General features: G+C 40.2%; 1 protein-coding gene across 3 annotated transcripts in view; it reads right to left on the minus strand.

Annotated features, from left to right (window-relative positions):
• The window catches only part of LOC132140620 (mucin-2), a 118,297-nt gene extending 107,793 nt beyond the window's left edge, over positions 1-10,504 (minus strand). For all 3 annotated transcript variants that reach the window (XM_059549451.1, XM_059549448.1, XM_059549450.1), the window contains exon 1: positions 10,168-10,504. The gene's annotated coding sequence lies outside the window, so the exon portion shown is untranslated. The remainder of the gene's footprint in view (positions 1-10,167) is intronic.
• Between the last annotated feature and the right edge of the window lie 5,530 nt (positions 10,505-16,034).

The raw sequence follows: 16,034 nt of genomic DNA on the forward strand, positions 1-16,034 counted from the left end.
TCTACCAACATGTGAACTTTGCAACAAGAAGAAACTACACACTGGACTTTGTTTACACAACAGAGAAGAACAGTACAAGGCTGAACCCCGCCCCAACCTCGGGTACTCGGATCATATCTCTGTAATGCTAATCCCAGCATATAATCCAATTCTGAATCTCGCCAAACTGGTTCAAAAAATCATCACAATTTGGCCAAATGATGCTACCTCAACATTACAGGACTACTTTCAAAGAGTGCTTATATCAAAAAGTGCATTGATGATGTGACAGACCATCCCCACACATGCCAACCAGAAGCCGTGGATGACAGCAGAGGTTTGTGGGCTGCTAAAGACTTCAGATCAGGAGATAAAGCAGCCCTCAAAACAGCAAGAGACAATTTGTCCTTTGGCATCAAGAATGCAAAACTACAAAATCTATAATCACTTCACAGACAGCAGAGACAAGCCATTCAGACCATTACTGAATACAAGCCCCCTCCCAGATGCACTCGACCACTTTTATTCATGGTTTGAAATGCAGAATGACACACCTGCACAAAAATTGCCCACACCTCCCAATGACTAGGCGCTCTGTCTGTCTCCAGCCGATGTGAGGAAGATCCTATCTAGGATTAACCCACGCAAGGCTGCAGATCCTGATAACATAACTGGCCATGTATTTAGAGACAGTGCTGCACACCTGACAGATGTCCTAACAGACATCTACAACACCTCGCTGAGCCAGACAGTCGTCCCCACATGTCCCAAATCCACAACAATCATACCGATACCAAAGAAATCACCTGTGTCCTATCTAAATGACTACCATCCCTGACTACAATCACGATGAAGTGCTTTGAGAAGTGAGTCATGCACAACATAAAAACTTGTCTACCCAACAAACTCGATCCGCTCCAGTTTGCATACCATCCAAACCGCTCTATGGACGATGCAATTTCCTCCACCCTCCACCTGGCTCTAACCCACCTAGAGAATAAGGACTCCTATGTTAGAAAGCTGTTCATCGACTTCAGCTCAGCATTCAACACAATAATTCCACAACAGCTCATAAAGAGAGTAAACTTTCTGGGCCTTAACCATTCCCTCCTGGACTTTTTATCTGAAAAAAGCTCAGTCAGTCTGTGTCAGTCACAACACCTCAAGCATTACCACACTGAGCACAGGTGCCCCACAAGGCTCTGTGCTCAGCCCGCTGCTCTTCATGCTGCTGACCCACGACTGCACTGCCAAGTTCAGCTCCAACCACATCATTAAGTTCGCTGAAGACACAACAGTGGTAGGTCTCATGGGCAACAACAATGAAACACACTACCATGAGGAAGTGGCATAGTACCTACCTGGACCACCAACACACTGTCACTGCCATGAAGGCACAACAGCACCTACACTTTGTCTGCTGGCTGAAAAGAGCAAGTTTCCCTCCACCCATCACAAAAAGGTGCAATTAGAAGTGATACTCACAGGTGAGTGGGCCTGTACAAACCACCTGTAGTAAAACATTCTCCTCTATGCACAGTAGACGCTTTCCACACACACTTCTGTGTGTACATAATCCCACAAAGGACTCAGTAATGTATGTTTACATGCTCATGCACTACAAATCATCTTGCACTGTTCCCCAGCAAGCTGCTTGACTTCTCTTTGCACATGTGCTGTATTTATGTGAAGCATTTGTAAAGTTTGTAATTTTTTAATTTATGTATATGTAACCATTTATATATAGCATACTTATAGTCCAGATCTGTATCTGTCAGTTGGTTAGCTGTGTATAGGTTTATACTGTTTTACTTCGTTGTCTGTATTTATGTAGCACCATGGTCCTGTGAGACACGACATCATTCCACTGTATACCCCCATATATAGCAGAATGACAATAAAGCTTGACTTGACTTGAGAAAGCCGAGTTTATGCACCACAACATGATTGAAAAACTAATAAATCCCACCCAAATGGCATTACTGTAGCCAAATTTCCTAAATGATAGTTTAAATGCACAAGCTATTTCTTCAGCAGTATTTTCACCCAGTGCAGTTCGTCTGTTGTGTATTAATGTGCTATGTCATCGCATGTTAACAAATTCATGAAGTTACATAATCCATAAACACTGCCTGGTTGAATCAGGATTTGGCCCTTTTTTCATGAAGTTAAACTACTGATGCATGATATTGTCTCGCTTACTGTTTTTCATCAGGATCTCAAGGGTTTATTCACAGGTTATTCAGAGGAACTGTAAATTCTATAGTGCTGCTGTCAAACTGGAATGGAGATGGAGCACTCACTTACTTAACTATCTTAACCAGAAAGGTTAGCACGCTGTACCAGCTGTGTATCAGCAGCATTTGTGTATTACATAATCATTGCAGAATCTCTAAAAAATTAAGTGTTAAAAAAAAAAACATATAAGATATAAAATCTTAAATTAGATAATTATTTGCCCAGATATTGCCCTGGGGAAGCTGATCAAATTACAGATATTTAAAAGTATTACATGAGACAAAAATGTAAATTTGCACAAATGATCCTGTTTAAATACAAACACAGAGCCTTTGTTCTTAATACTGCCTCTGAGCCTCAGTGGTTGCTTCTGGTAGTTGTGAATGAGTCCCTCTGATGTCTGGAGCGGCAAAGCTGGATCGCACCATAATTGAGCCGCTATGGCTGAGAGTTCGAATGTGAAGAGCATGCTGGGAAACCAACAAAATTAAAGGATTTTTGTCAAGAACAGTGGGCAGCTTCACCGCTCAGGAGAAACAAGGACTTGAGCACAATCATCACAAAAGAAGAGTCACTGATGCTCAAGGACAAAACACATAATGTTAACAAACAACAGTGTGTGAGGATTGTTTTTCTAAATTTAGTTATTGTGTCTTGTGAAATATGTAGATATGTAGAGCATTACTAAAAAAATAAAAAATAATGATAATAAGATTAAATAAAATAATCTTGTAGATTTATATATGAGAAAGCCTAGGAGAAAAACTGCAAGAACTAAACCAGCACCAGTGTTATTATTGTTAAAAGTATAAAAAAAGAATAAACGATACAGGATGGCTGCCTCCGTGACGTGCTCTGCAGTTGTTTTTGTGTTTTTGTTAGTTTGTCCTGTCTTTAGTTATATTCCTGCAATCAGTTTCACCAGGGACGAATATTTCACCTGTTTTCGACTATTCTGATGTTTTGCTGGACATTCTTGTCGGCAGAGCGGCTGCGCTGATCACACGCTTCAAGAGGACGCGCAGACGGGGAAAAAGAGCTGGCGCGCTCGTGAGACTCAGAAAAAGCGGAATTCGAACGCCGTTGCCTAGCATCCATCTGGCAAATCTCCGCTCTCTACCCAACAAAACGGACGAACTGCTTCTGCTCTCTCGGACAAATAAAGATTTCTCTCACTCTGCTGCTCTGTGTTTCACGAAAACTTGGCTGAATGACACCATACCGGACAGCGCGCTCCATCTGCCGGACTTTCAGCTGTTTAGAGCGGATCGCGATGCAGAATCAACGGGGAAATCGCGCGGCGGCGGGACATGCTTTTACATCAATGAACGGTGGTGTACAGATGTAACTGTGTTAAAGAAGACGTGCTGCTCAAATCTCGAAACGCTCTTCATTAACTGCAAGCCGTTCTATTCGCCGCGGGAGTTTCATTCATTCATTCTGGTTAGTGTTTACATCCCTCCTCAAGCGCACATGAGCTCAGCTTTACAGAAACTCGCTGAGCAGATCACAGAGACAGAACAACAACACCCAGACTCTGTTTTAATCATTCTTGGGGACTTTAATAAAGCCAATCTCTCCCGTGAACTGCCAAAATACAGACAGCATGTTACTTGTCCCACAAGAGACAGTAATATATTGGATCACTGTTACACAACAATAAAGGATGCATTTCACTCTGTTCCACGAGCAGCTTTGGGACGTTCTGATCACCTTCTGGTTCATCTTATACCGACCTACAGGCAGAAACTAAAATCAGCTAAACCTGTATTAAGGACTGTAAAAAGATGGACTAATGAAGCAGAGCAGGATTTACAATCTTGTTTTGATCTCACTGATTGGAGTGTTTTTGAAGCTGCTGCCACCGATCTGGACGAACTCACAGAGACCGTAACATCATATATCAGTTTCTGTGAGGATATGTGTATTCCTACCAAGACTCAACTAAATTACAACAATGACAAACCGTGGTTCACTGCAAAACTCAGACAGCTCCGTCAGGCCAAAGAAGATGCTTACGTGAACGGGGACAATGTCGTGTATAAACAGGCTAAATACACACTGGAAAAGGAGATCAAAGTGGCAAAGAGGAATTATTCTGAAAAAATAAGGACTCAGTTCAATTCGAACGACTCCGCATCAGTGTGGAAAAGCCTTAAGAAGATCACCAATTACAAGACACCACCCCCCAGCACTGTGGAGAATCAACGACTGGCAGACGATCTGAACGAGTTTTACTGCAGGTTTGAAAGAACACCCATCACCTGCCCTGAACACCTCCCCACACAACCATTCACACCATTCACAACTCCTGCAACCAACCCTGAATGCCTCTCCAAACAACCGTTCACACCATTCACAACTCCTGCAACCCACCCTGAACACCTCTCCAATCAAGCGCTCTCACCATTCACACCGCCTGCATCCCCCCTCTCCCCCACACCTGCAATACAGATCAGCGAGGATGCGGTGCGCCAGGTCTTCCGGAAGCAGAAAAGGAAAAAAGCACCAGGCCCAGATTGCGTTACACCAGCCTGTCTGAAATGCTGTGCTGACCAGCTGGCCCCCATCTTCACAAAGATCTTCAACAGATCGCTAGAGCTGTGCGAAGTCCCTTCATGCTTCAAACGCTCCACCATCATCCCCATCCCCAAGAAACCCAAAATTACAGGACTAAATGTCTACAGGCCTGTGGCTCTAACGTCTGTAGTCATGGAGTCATTTGAAAAACTGGTGCTGGCCCACCTGAAAGACATCACTGGACCCTTGCTAGATCCTCTTCAGTTTGCCTACAGAGCAAACAGGTCTGTGGACGATGCAGTAAACATCGGACTGCATTATGTTCTGCAACACCTAGACAGACCGGGAACTTATGGGAGGATCCTGTTTGTGGACTTCAGCTCTGCCTTCAACACGATCATCCCAAACCTCCTCTTGCCCAAACTAAGATGCAGATGACACCACGGTGGACGGTGGCGACGGTAACGAGTCTGCTTACAGACAGGAGGTTAAAGAGCTGGCTGTCTGGTGGAGCTTAACACGCTCAAAACAGTGGAGATGATCGTGGACTTCAGGAGAAACCCTCCTGCACTCCCCCCACTCACCATCATGAACAGCACTGTGACTGCAGTGGAGTCATTCAGGTTCCTGGGCACCACTATCTCTCAGGACCTGAAGTGGGACATTCACATTGACTCCATTGTGAAAAAGGCCCAGCAGAGGTTGTACTTCCTTCGCCAGCTGAGGAAGTTTAACCTGCCACAGGATCTGCTGAAACAGTTCTACTCCACCATCATTGAATCCATCCTCTGCACTTCAGTAACTGTCTGGTTCAGCTCAGCTTCTAAATCTGACCTCAGAAGACTACAGAGGGTAGTCCGGACTGCTGAGCGAATTATCGGTACAACCCTCCCATCTATTCAAGAACTGTACTTATCCAGAGTGAGCAAAAGGGCTGTTAAAATCACTCTGGACCCCTCACATCCAGCACACTCCCTCTTTGAACTGTTGCCATCTGGTCGACGCTACAGAGCACTGAGCACCAGAACGACCAGACACAGGAACAGTTTCTTCCCTCAGGCAATCCATCTTATGAACAGCTGATAATAACTGTGGGACACACTACACTATTTATATTTATATACACAACACTTTTTATCCAACACACATACTTAGCGTACACGTAAATCTTTTGCACATAATATACATGTACATACATGGAACACACTACACTACTTATATTTATATTATATATACACATACACTTATTTATCCAACACACATACTTAGCGTACAGTTAAAATTTTTCCACATAATATACATGTACATACATAAATGCTAATTTTAATATACCTGCCATACATTGTCAATTTGTATATTGTCAATCCTTACCCACCTATTTGTATTTTTTTGTATTTTTTATTCCTTATTGTGTTTTTTGTTCTGTCGCTGTTATGTTGCACTGCGGAGCTCTGTCATGAAAACAAATTCCTCGTATATGTGAACATACATGGCAATAAAGCTCATTCTGATTCTGATTCTAAACATATTATTAGAAATAAAGTATTATATAAAAAAAAAGTATAGATACAAATATAGTTCATTCTAAATATAAGTACAAAAAACTAATAAAACGACAAAAAATCATATCATAAAACTATTAATACTAAAATGCAAAAAAAACTAAGTAAAACTACTACAGAATAATTCAAAACATTAATAACTACTATAATAAAAGTAAACATTATTAAAATAAATAAATAAAAAAACGGACCAGCATCTTGTCTCAATGCCTGAAAAGTGCTCAAATGTCTTCTAAAACCATCAAATGCACATCAAACACACACACACACACACACACACACTAACACACACACATAAAAACAGCCAATTCACAAGCTCTCAATCACAAGCATCATGAAAGCATCTTCTGAATGTTGCTCTAACATCCGCCCAGAAACATCTCAGTGCTGTACTGCATCCAGAGCATAGGCTCCAAATGAAAACCAGCACATGAGAACTTCTTGACGTGCATGTATTAACAGGAAAAAATCTGTCACTCACCAAGATTGCAGTAACATTATAGACTGAGGATGAAAATATCAAGCATGAATAATTAAAAATGCATTGGTTGGCTAAGTGATCAGGCCTATGTCACAACAACAGTGCTATCAATTGGAAATGAAGCGATGAGAAGCACTGGTTAACAAGTCCAGGTGGACATTTAAAATGCATATTTCACTGTGACTAAGCCTGAAACAAATAAACGCTGCCTCATTGACTAATCGTCACATTTAACTGAAAGGAAGGTGATCAATTCTTTTAACAGAACCTTTAACTTAAAACTTACATTCAGTTTGCTGCCTTAAATTTTTAAGTATAATCAAATTGCCTGTACAATGCATTTTAATATGAATTACTGTATATTGTATATTAAACTAACTTAAAAAAATTAGATGAATTTCATATAACTTATGAAAACTCATAACAAACTTGTTTTAAATTATTTGGATGACAAGTCAAGGTTACATAAGCTTTTATACAGTATTATGAAAATTAAAATGGAAATTAAAGTGGAAAATAAACATATTTAATGCATGAAAATAATAAAAAAAAATTACAAATCCCCAAATATTAAGATTCAAATATTCAGCTAAAATATAATTAAATATTTTAGATTTATATGTTTTCAGCAAAAAATATATTGGAATGAGCATCAACAAATATTTACAAAATGTTTACAATTATTTTATATTCAGTGTTTTTGTTTTGAAGTAAAATATTGAAGTGTCCTCAATCCAATTTTATAAATATAAATAAATTACTTTTGAAAAAGTATCAACAGACACATTTTCTATATTCAGTGTTTTTGTTTTGCAGTAAAAACACATTTAAATGTCCTTAAAAAGAGCAGTTTTTACTTTAAAATGCAAAAATTGCATACGATATTAAGACTTGTAATCTAACAAAATGTAGTGAGATTTATGCTTAAAGTAAACTATTTGCAAAAAATAAAAATAAAACAAGACTTATTTGACAAAATGGTGCTTAAAAATCTAAATATATTTAAATTAATTAGTTTTTCCTGCAAAACAAAATAAAATCTTTCAATACCCTGACCATTTGGTTCAACGTCTGTTTACGTATCTTTAATGTTTTGATTGGTGGGATTAGATGAACATACTCTTCCCAAATGCTTCACTTGGCAGATCTAAAATGCGCTGGTTCCGCCCACTGGGCCGCTAACAACCTGCGTCCAGCACGTGATGAGCCCAGCTGGCTAATGGCTGGGAATGTCATGTAAAAAGGACCATAATCAACTCTAAACTATCAACTCCAGATCCCATTCATATGAGGACCCTAGAATGAAAATCCACTGTTTTGGCCGAGTCTACAAGTGTGGAAGCAATGAAACACAGCGAAAGAGAGAGAAAGAGATAATTGGGGTGGAAGGTTTGAGGAGGATAAGGAAGGTTAAGTGACTGGTTGGAAGCCAAAAGTGCATCCGGAGCGCTGATTTGATGTGATCTCCAGGAGAAAGCAAATTCACGGTGAGATACGAATGAATGCGGAGTGGAAGTGACACAGCGGACAGAAAGTGAATGAGTGACACAAACAGAGTCTGACAGCACATTACACCGATTTCATGGTTAATGGAGAACCTAGTTTGTGAACCTCAATGCTGTTTACAGATTCCCTGCATAGGTTTTTAGAAGCACACATGCACAACTTGAAGATTAAACATCTACATGAATGATCCAAAATTACAGTCAGCATGAAATCGGCATTAACCCCATTTACTTCCAGGTCTCGTTGTGCACGATTCACTGGTGCATGTTAATGCGAATAAATTCATGTTCGTTTTTGTAATGTTTCATTAAATTATTAGAGCATTCCTACTTTCTGAATTTTCTTTCAGTTGAGGATGACATCATAAATATTAAACCCTTGCTCTCCAATCAGCTGACTTCATTTAGGTATGCCATGCCCACTTTCCAGTCAACTCTCAATGGATAAAATTGAGTCCAGTTAACTTTTTCATAATCCATGGTTTAAAACCGCAATAGTAAAATAATACTTTGACATTTTTTTTATTGCATTATAATAAGGAGTGATTTAAATATGTACAAACACTAAGCAGAATGCATGATTAAAATGGCAAAAAGCAACATATCTAACCCTACTTTCGTTTACTCAAAAGCATCTCTCATCGGTTTCACCAAGAGACTAGCTAATGAATGATGCTGAGCGTGAAACAATGACTCGTGGAAAAATCACTTTTTCTGCTCACAAAGGCAGAATTTCTTTAATCAAAAATACAATAATACCAGAAATATTGTGAAATAATGTTACCATTTAAACTAACACTTTTCTATTTCAACATGAAATTTATTCCTGCGATGCGAAGGAGTATTTTCAGCATTATTACTCCCATCTTCAGTGTCACATGATCTTCAGAAATCATTCTAATATGCTGATTTTCTCAAGGAACATTTATTATTACAAATATTTATATTATGAAGCAGCACAATATAATCTGTAGGTCTATACATCTGTGCTGCTTCATATTTTTGGGGAAATCGTAATTCAAGACTCTTTGATTTATAGAAGGTTAAAAAAACAGCATTCATTTGAAATGGAACATTTTTGTAACCATTTAAATTTTTAACCATTTAATGCATCCTTTCTAAATAAAAGTATTCATAAAAAAAATATTAAAAAACTTACTGAGCCCAAACTTTTGAATGGTACATAAAGCAAAATACAGTTTCAAGGCCATTAAACAATATTTATGGACAGGTAATTGCCTCAATTTTCCTTCCACTGTCTTAAAGACCATTCTGCACATCTGACAGGTCTGGTGTTAGACTTTTACATTTACAGTCAACACATCTGTGTACCCAAACCAACTACCTCAATCGACCAGCTCCCCACAACAGAAGGTTGTGAATCTGCAATGACCTCTCTACAGTTCTCAGCATTGCACTTTCATTCCGTTATTCATGACACACACACACACTCTGACTCACACTGTCCTTTGAATTCAGGGTGAAGTGCTTTGTACCTAGCGAAATTAGTACAACTGAACACCAGTTTATCTCAAAGCAGCCCAAATTTTCTCATCTGACCCAACAGAACGATCTGAAAAACTGCATGTGCTTTCATTATTATTGTAGTTTGTGTCAGCATGATCGTGTGAGTGTGTGTGTGTGTGTGTGTGTGTGTGTGTGTGTGTGTGTGGAGGCTGAAGAACTGACTGTGCTGTTTTGTCTTTCCATTCGTGCCATCTCATCATTTTGGTAGATCCAGCCGGATCATCTCTTAACACTTGTGTTTTGACTTTTGCACATGTGGACACCCCAAACATAAACCTCCTTCCCTTTTGGAAACTAAATCTGACCAATCCATGCAAGGAAACTGTCCTTTATACAACAAGTGAAAGTTACTCACCAGAAACTTTCGATTTGATCCGAGCACGAGCGCATGAGACGTTCAGAACTGTCCTTTTCAGAAGCGCTGGAAACTAAAAAGAGATCTTGTTGTCATCTTCAGGAAGCTTTGGAGATGCTCAGGTTTCTCAATCCCATCATGCTGATTCCGTAACATCTTCTTTCCTCCATCTCGCTGTCCTCTTTTTCATGGCAGAGCCTCTTCTCAATGTCTCGGTCGTGATCAGTGCTGCACTGAACGTCGTGTGCGGATCCCATCTGTCCCTCTCTCGACCTCCGCTCGAGAACGTCAACTCTGGTGTCTGAGCTCAGAGCCAGTGCGTGTGTGTGTGTGTGTGTGTGTGTGTGTGTGGGAGAGGGAAGCAGCCAATGAGAAAGGGAGGGAGTGATGGGAGTAAAGCACACACGCAGACCTAGCGGCAGCGAATAAACAGAAGGGTTGGACTCCTCTGTATTCATCCCTCTCTCCATCCACTGTTTTGGCTTAAAGAAATAGCTCATTATTTACTCACCCTCATGTTATCCAAACCTGAACCTGCTTTTCATGGAACACAGAAGAATACATTTTAAAAATATACACACATCACTCTTTTTCATACAATAACAGGTCATTTATAAAACTTCAAAAGAGGCAAAAAGCACTATAGAAGAGACATATGTGCTATTTCTATGTTTTCTGAAGCTATTCAATAGATACAGTGTGATTTAAGAAACATTTATATACTATTAGTGATAATTATTTAGAATTAACTTATTTTCAGTTTTAGCAAATTCTGTTTAGGCTTTTGTCATTTTTAATAAATTCATTTTTATTTAGCTTTAACTTATTTTATTTCAGTTTTAGTTACTTTTAAAAATTTATTTTTAAATATTATTTTAAAGCAGCATTTATCATTTTCATTGAAGTTTTTGTATTTCGTCTGATATTTGTGTTTATATTTTAGCTTTTTCAATTAACAAAAACTTTTTATATAGTTTTAGTTTAATTAAAAACAACAACACTGGAAGAATAAAATTAATTCATATGGATTTTGAATACATTTTGTTTTTAATTTTTACTTTTACATATTTCAATTTAACTTCAATACTGTTTATTTTTTATTTTAATTTGTAATTTAAATTCAGGTTTCAGTAATTTTGTAATCTGCTTTTATCATTTTTATCAGTAATTATTTTATTTCAGTTTTAGTTTTAATACACCATCTTCGATATAAACGCCCTAATTTTTATTTTAGTTAAAGAGGCAACATTTCCAATTATTTTTTTCTAATTTAAGTTTTCCATCTAATATTTAGATTTTATTTTATCTTTATTTCAATTAACGAAAACAGAGACTTGAACAGTTTTAGTTCCCTTTCAAGGGAACTTCGAACTGCGTCCTCTAGGGGTCGCTATGGGGAACACCTCGTGGTAACCCGTGTCTGAAGCATACATTGAAAAAACACCAACAACTTGGCCGGCGACAGCCTCTGACATCACTACCGGCGCGACTACAAACAAGCACCGGGAGAACACGTCATTCTCTTCTTCGTCTTCACTGACTTTTCTGTTTGAAGCGTGCATCTTAAAGAACTGGTAAGAGCGATCATTCTCGGGCGACTACTAGCAAGCGTTTAGACAATGTGTGCATCCTTGTAAGCATTATTTGACACCCGATGACACACACAATCTTTGCATCATTTGTTTGGGTGAAAAGCTCGCACTCGATGTCTTTGAGCAGGCAATCTGCGTGCATTGTGAGCCTTTTTTTAAATGAAAAACCTCCACTCTCGTTCGTCTCTCTTTCCGAGGAAAAAAAGGCAGCCACCTGCTTCCCGCAGTTCAGGATCCGCCTACTGCTGAGGCACGGAGGAGAATGAGCACGTGAGAATACAGGTGGATCTGTCTGAATGGTTTAAAGAGGGACTTTCCCTTTTGCGCTTCTAATGGCGGTGGACAAGAGAGAGCCTCAGGAGGATGGTGTTATATCTTTTACACTTCCTGATACTGAGCTTAGAGAGATATTTGAGGATGGTGAAGAAGCTGAGGCTGAGCTATGTATGTAGAGCTGTTGAAAGTTATAGATCGCACCACGGCAAGGTTAGACTTGAAATGAAAGTGCGCTAACAAGGTGACGTTGTGAGGCTACCTCAATGAGTGTTATCTTTCTGACCATAGCCCTCCAGCTCAGATGAGCCTTCCATTTCTGCCTGATCTCCATACAGAGATCGAAAAGAAATGAAAAAGGCCGTTTTCTTCTCACATCCATCGGTTTCGGCATAAGAGCTGTGCCAACATTGAGGCAATGCGCAAAAACGGCTATGAGATGATGCCCCCTGTAGAAAGAGCTTTGCCATCTAAGCTGGTGCTTCAAGCATATCAGACTGATCTGCTAAGAGACCTGGATAGAGGCGAGGGCCTTTTTCCTGATCAGGTAGCCGAGCTGCGCCACACCACAGATCTCTCTCCATGCTACCAAGCAGGCCACCTTTTCTTTCTTCCCGATGTCTGCCAGGTTCATCCACAGACGTCTCTCCGCTACCACCATGGCCACCATAGTCCTGCCCATGGCGGCCATGGTGGTAGTGGAGAGACGTCTGTGGATGAACCTGGCAGACATCGGGAAGAAAGAAAAGGCTTTCTTCTTGATGCTTAGGTTTCGCCTACTGAATTTTTCTGTATTTCCGTTGAGATGGTTATCAAGAAGTTCAGGGAGACGAAGGCGCGCTATGCTGCTTTCAGATCCTTTGTTCCATGAAGGTCCAGGTCTGAGCCCGAACAACATAGGGGTCCTGGTCTGTCTCGATCTGAGGATCAAAGACAGGCACAGAAGGCTAGTGTCGTGACTCGCGCTCCTCCCCCACCTGCGGGCAGGGGTAAGAGGAATCATGGGTCACAAGGAGGTAAGCAGAACCTAAGGGATGTGATCCAGACGAGACAGCGTTCACGTCCAAATCAGAGTGATACCGAGGTATCTACTCATTTATCCTCCCCTTCCTAATTGCTGGACCTATAATGTTTTTGGCTTGTTCTATGTTCATAGCAACCACCCTACTGATGGTCCGGACTAAAAGGAAGTGCCCCTTGAGCGGGGCTCCAGCGCAGGATGGTGAGTGAGTATGTAACCCTTTCTGTATATACTTATGTGTATTAAATTGATGGTGGTTATGTTTCTACTAATAAACTCTGTGAGTTTCCTTTGCAGTGCTCAGTTACAATGTTTACTTAACACTTGTCAGCACCAGCCATCCGGGTTCATGTTCCAGTATTAGGTGGCTGAGATCAGCGGTTTCTGCGGGAGCCTCTTTGATCATCAGGCCTGGCACAGCACTGCAGGGAAATTCATGGATGTCCGGCCAGGTCACCCTGAGGGGTCTCCTGGCCGCTTAGTGGTGCTGTCGCATCCAGCGGGAAGTGGAGGTGGCAGTTACAGAAGTCTTCTTGTATATGCTGCCTCAGGTGATGATCCCCTCGTCAGAGGTTTCTAAAATTTGAGCTTGCCTCTCCCGTGCGATTCAGCGCTTCTGCAATGCTTAGGAACCTTTTAGGTACACATGCTAAGCTCAGTGTACCTTATAAAAACCACATGGTGGTCAGTGTGCACGTGAACACTCTGCGCACTTTCTAAAATCCACGTAAGGGGAAAGTGTGCACGCAAGACACTGTGCACTTTCTGAAATCCTGTACGGTAAGGGTTACGAACTCTGCATTGTTTCCTTTCTTGAAATGATTAGACCTTGGTTCCTTGGGCTCTATTCGGCCAGTGTGTATTTGTTTATACACTTCAAGCATCGCTTCCCTCAACATGAGGGCCTATTTGGGCGATTCTCGTGGTAGTTTAGCAGCGCTCCCCTTTTCCAAGAACGGTCACCTATGAGCACGTAACTCTGAATTCGGAGTTCTCCTCTCATATGAGACTGAGTTCTCTGTTTTTCCCCAAAATGCTCCAGCATTATTTCCAAGATCGAGTTGGTGACTCTCAATCATACTGTTTTGAGATGCTGCATTCCATCTATGAGCTGCTCTATCAGAGTGCCACGAGAGCCCCTCCTTAGAACAGTATTTGAAAATCCATGCTATGGTAAGTTTGCACGTGAATTCTTTGCACACTTTCTGAAATCCACGCTGTGGTAAGTTCGCATACTAGTATTCTGCGTTCTTTCTAAAATCCTATATGGTGAGGGCTTCGCGCGGTTGCTTCGTGCCCTTTCTTGAGTTGGTAAAAGCCCCGTTCATCTTGGGTGCCACTCCACCTATGTATTCTCGGATACCTATCTAAACAGGGTGTTACTACTAGGGATCTGTTGAGACAGCTCCTTCAGCAAGCTTATGAGAAAGCAAGCGGTAGCCCCTGTGTGACAGGCAAGACTTAGTATAAAATGCTACTCAAGCATAGCACCTTCAAATCATATTTGATGTCACTTACTTTTTAGGTTGCAAGGCACATGCGAACCAATGACATTTGACATAACTGATGTCCAGCCTGTGCCATATTTGATTTGTGAGCTATGCCAGACTATTTACAAGATCGATTTCAGTCTGTATATAACACAAACACTATCATATGACTTCAGAAGACTAGGAATATTGTGCAGAAATGTTCTGAAGAACATCTTTTGTGCTGCATGGAAAAGTAACAGCATAGGAGTGAATGATTAATTTTAATTTTTGGGTCAACTATGCCTTTAAGACTGGGTGTATTGTCATCTGTTCTTGAGCTTGTGTGTGTGTGTGTGTGTGTGTGTGTGTGTGTGTGTGTGTGTGTGTGTGTGTGTGTGTATGTGTGTGTGTGTGTGTGTGTGTGTGTGTGTGTGAGTGGGAGTGTGTGTGTGTGTGTGTGTGTGTGTGTGTGTGTGTGTGTGTGTGTGTGTGTGTGTGTGTGTGTGTGTGTGTGTGTGCGTGCCTGGCCATTTAATTAAACCAGAGGATGCTGGAGCTGCACAGGAGGGACATGGAGAGACATGGTAGATGACTGATGATGAGGAGGAGGAGGAAGAGCAGAGAGGAGGGGAAGGGAGGCGCAGCATGGTCAGACAGGAGGATATGAGGGGGTCATCAGGCAGGAGCATGTGGTCTTGCTGGAAAAGACATGGAGAAAAAACACCAGGAAGTGGAACAGATTAAGGGTAAATGAAGGACTGTATGAAGGTATGAAGAAGAACACTGGCATATTTGTTGTATATGTGTTGAGGTCATAGCAACATATGGTGAAATTCTAGTTTGATTACAGTCAATTTATGTGATTAAAGGGATACAAAAAAATTAAATTCTGGCATTTTTGACTCTCCCTTTTGTCCTTCCAAATTTGTATGAGGCAGAACATTTACACTGCTCTTTTTCATACAGTGGAAGTCAATGAGGATAAATACTGTTGCTCTCTAAAAAGGCCACAAAAGTATGCATTATATTCAAAGTGTTTTAAATTGTGATTTGCTGAAATCATTCCAAAAAATTAGAAAATCCTTCAACCATATCACAATTTCAAACCTTTAAGATCTGAAACCTGATGCAACGTGCTTTTCGCATGAAAATACACTAACACAAACTAAAAAAAAAACTACATTGGGAGGGGAATAATAACAAATAAAATTTCAGTCTGACTCTCACAAAAAGCTAATATGCATTGATTTCATCAAAATAAATATTAAAATTATTTAAAGCTAAGTTATTACAATATTAAATAACAAGTAATTAGTATTATCAATACTGAAAATAGTTGTGCTGCTTCATATTTTTGTTGAAACCATGCAAGTGGTTTTTTTTCAGGGTTCTTTTATGAATATAAAGTTCAAAAGAACAGCACTGATTTGAAATTTTTTGTAACATTATAAAAGTCTTTATTGTTTACTTTTGATCAATTTAATGCATCCTTGCTGAATAAAAAAAAAG

This window comes from Carassius carassius, chromosome 5 (assembly GCF_963082965.1).
Source record: "Carassius carassius chromosome 5, fCarCar2.1, whole genome shotgun sequence".
NCBI classification, from domain to species: domain Eukaryota; kingdom Metazoa; phylum Chordata; class Actinopteri; order Cypriniformes; family Cyprinidae; genus Carassius; species Carassius carassius.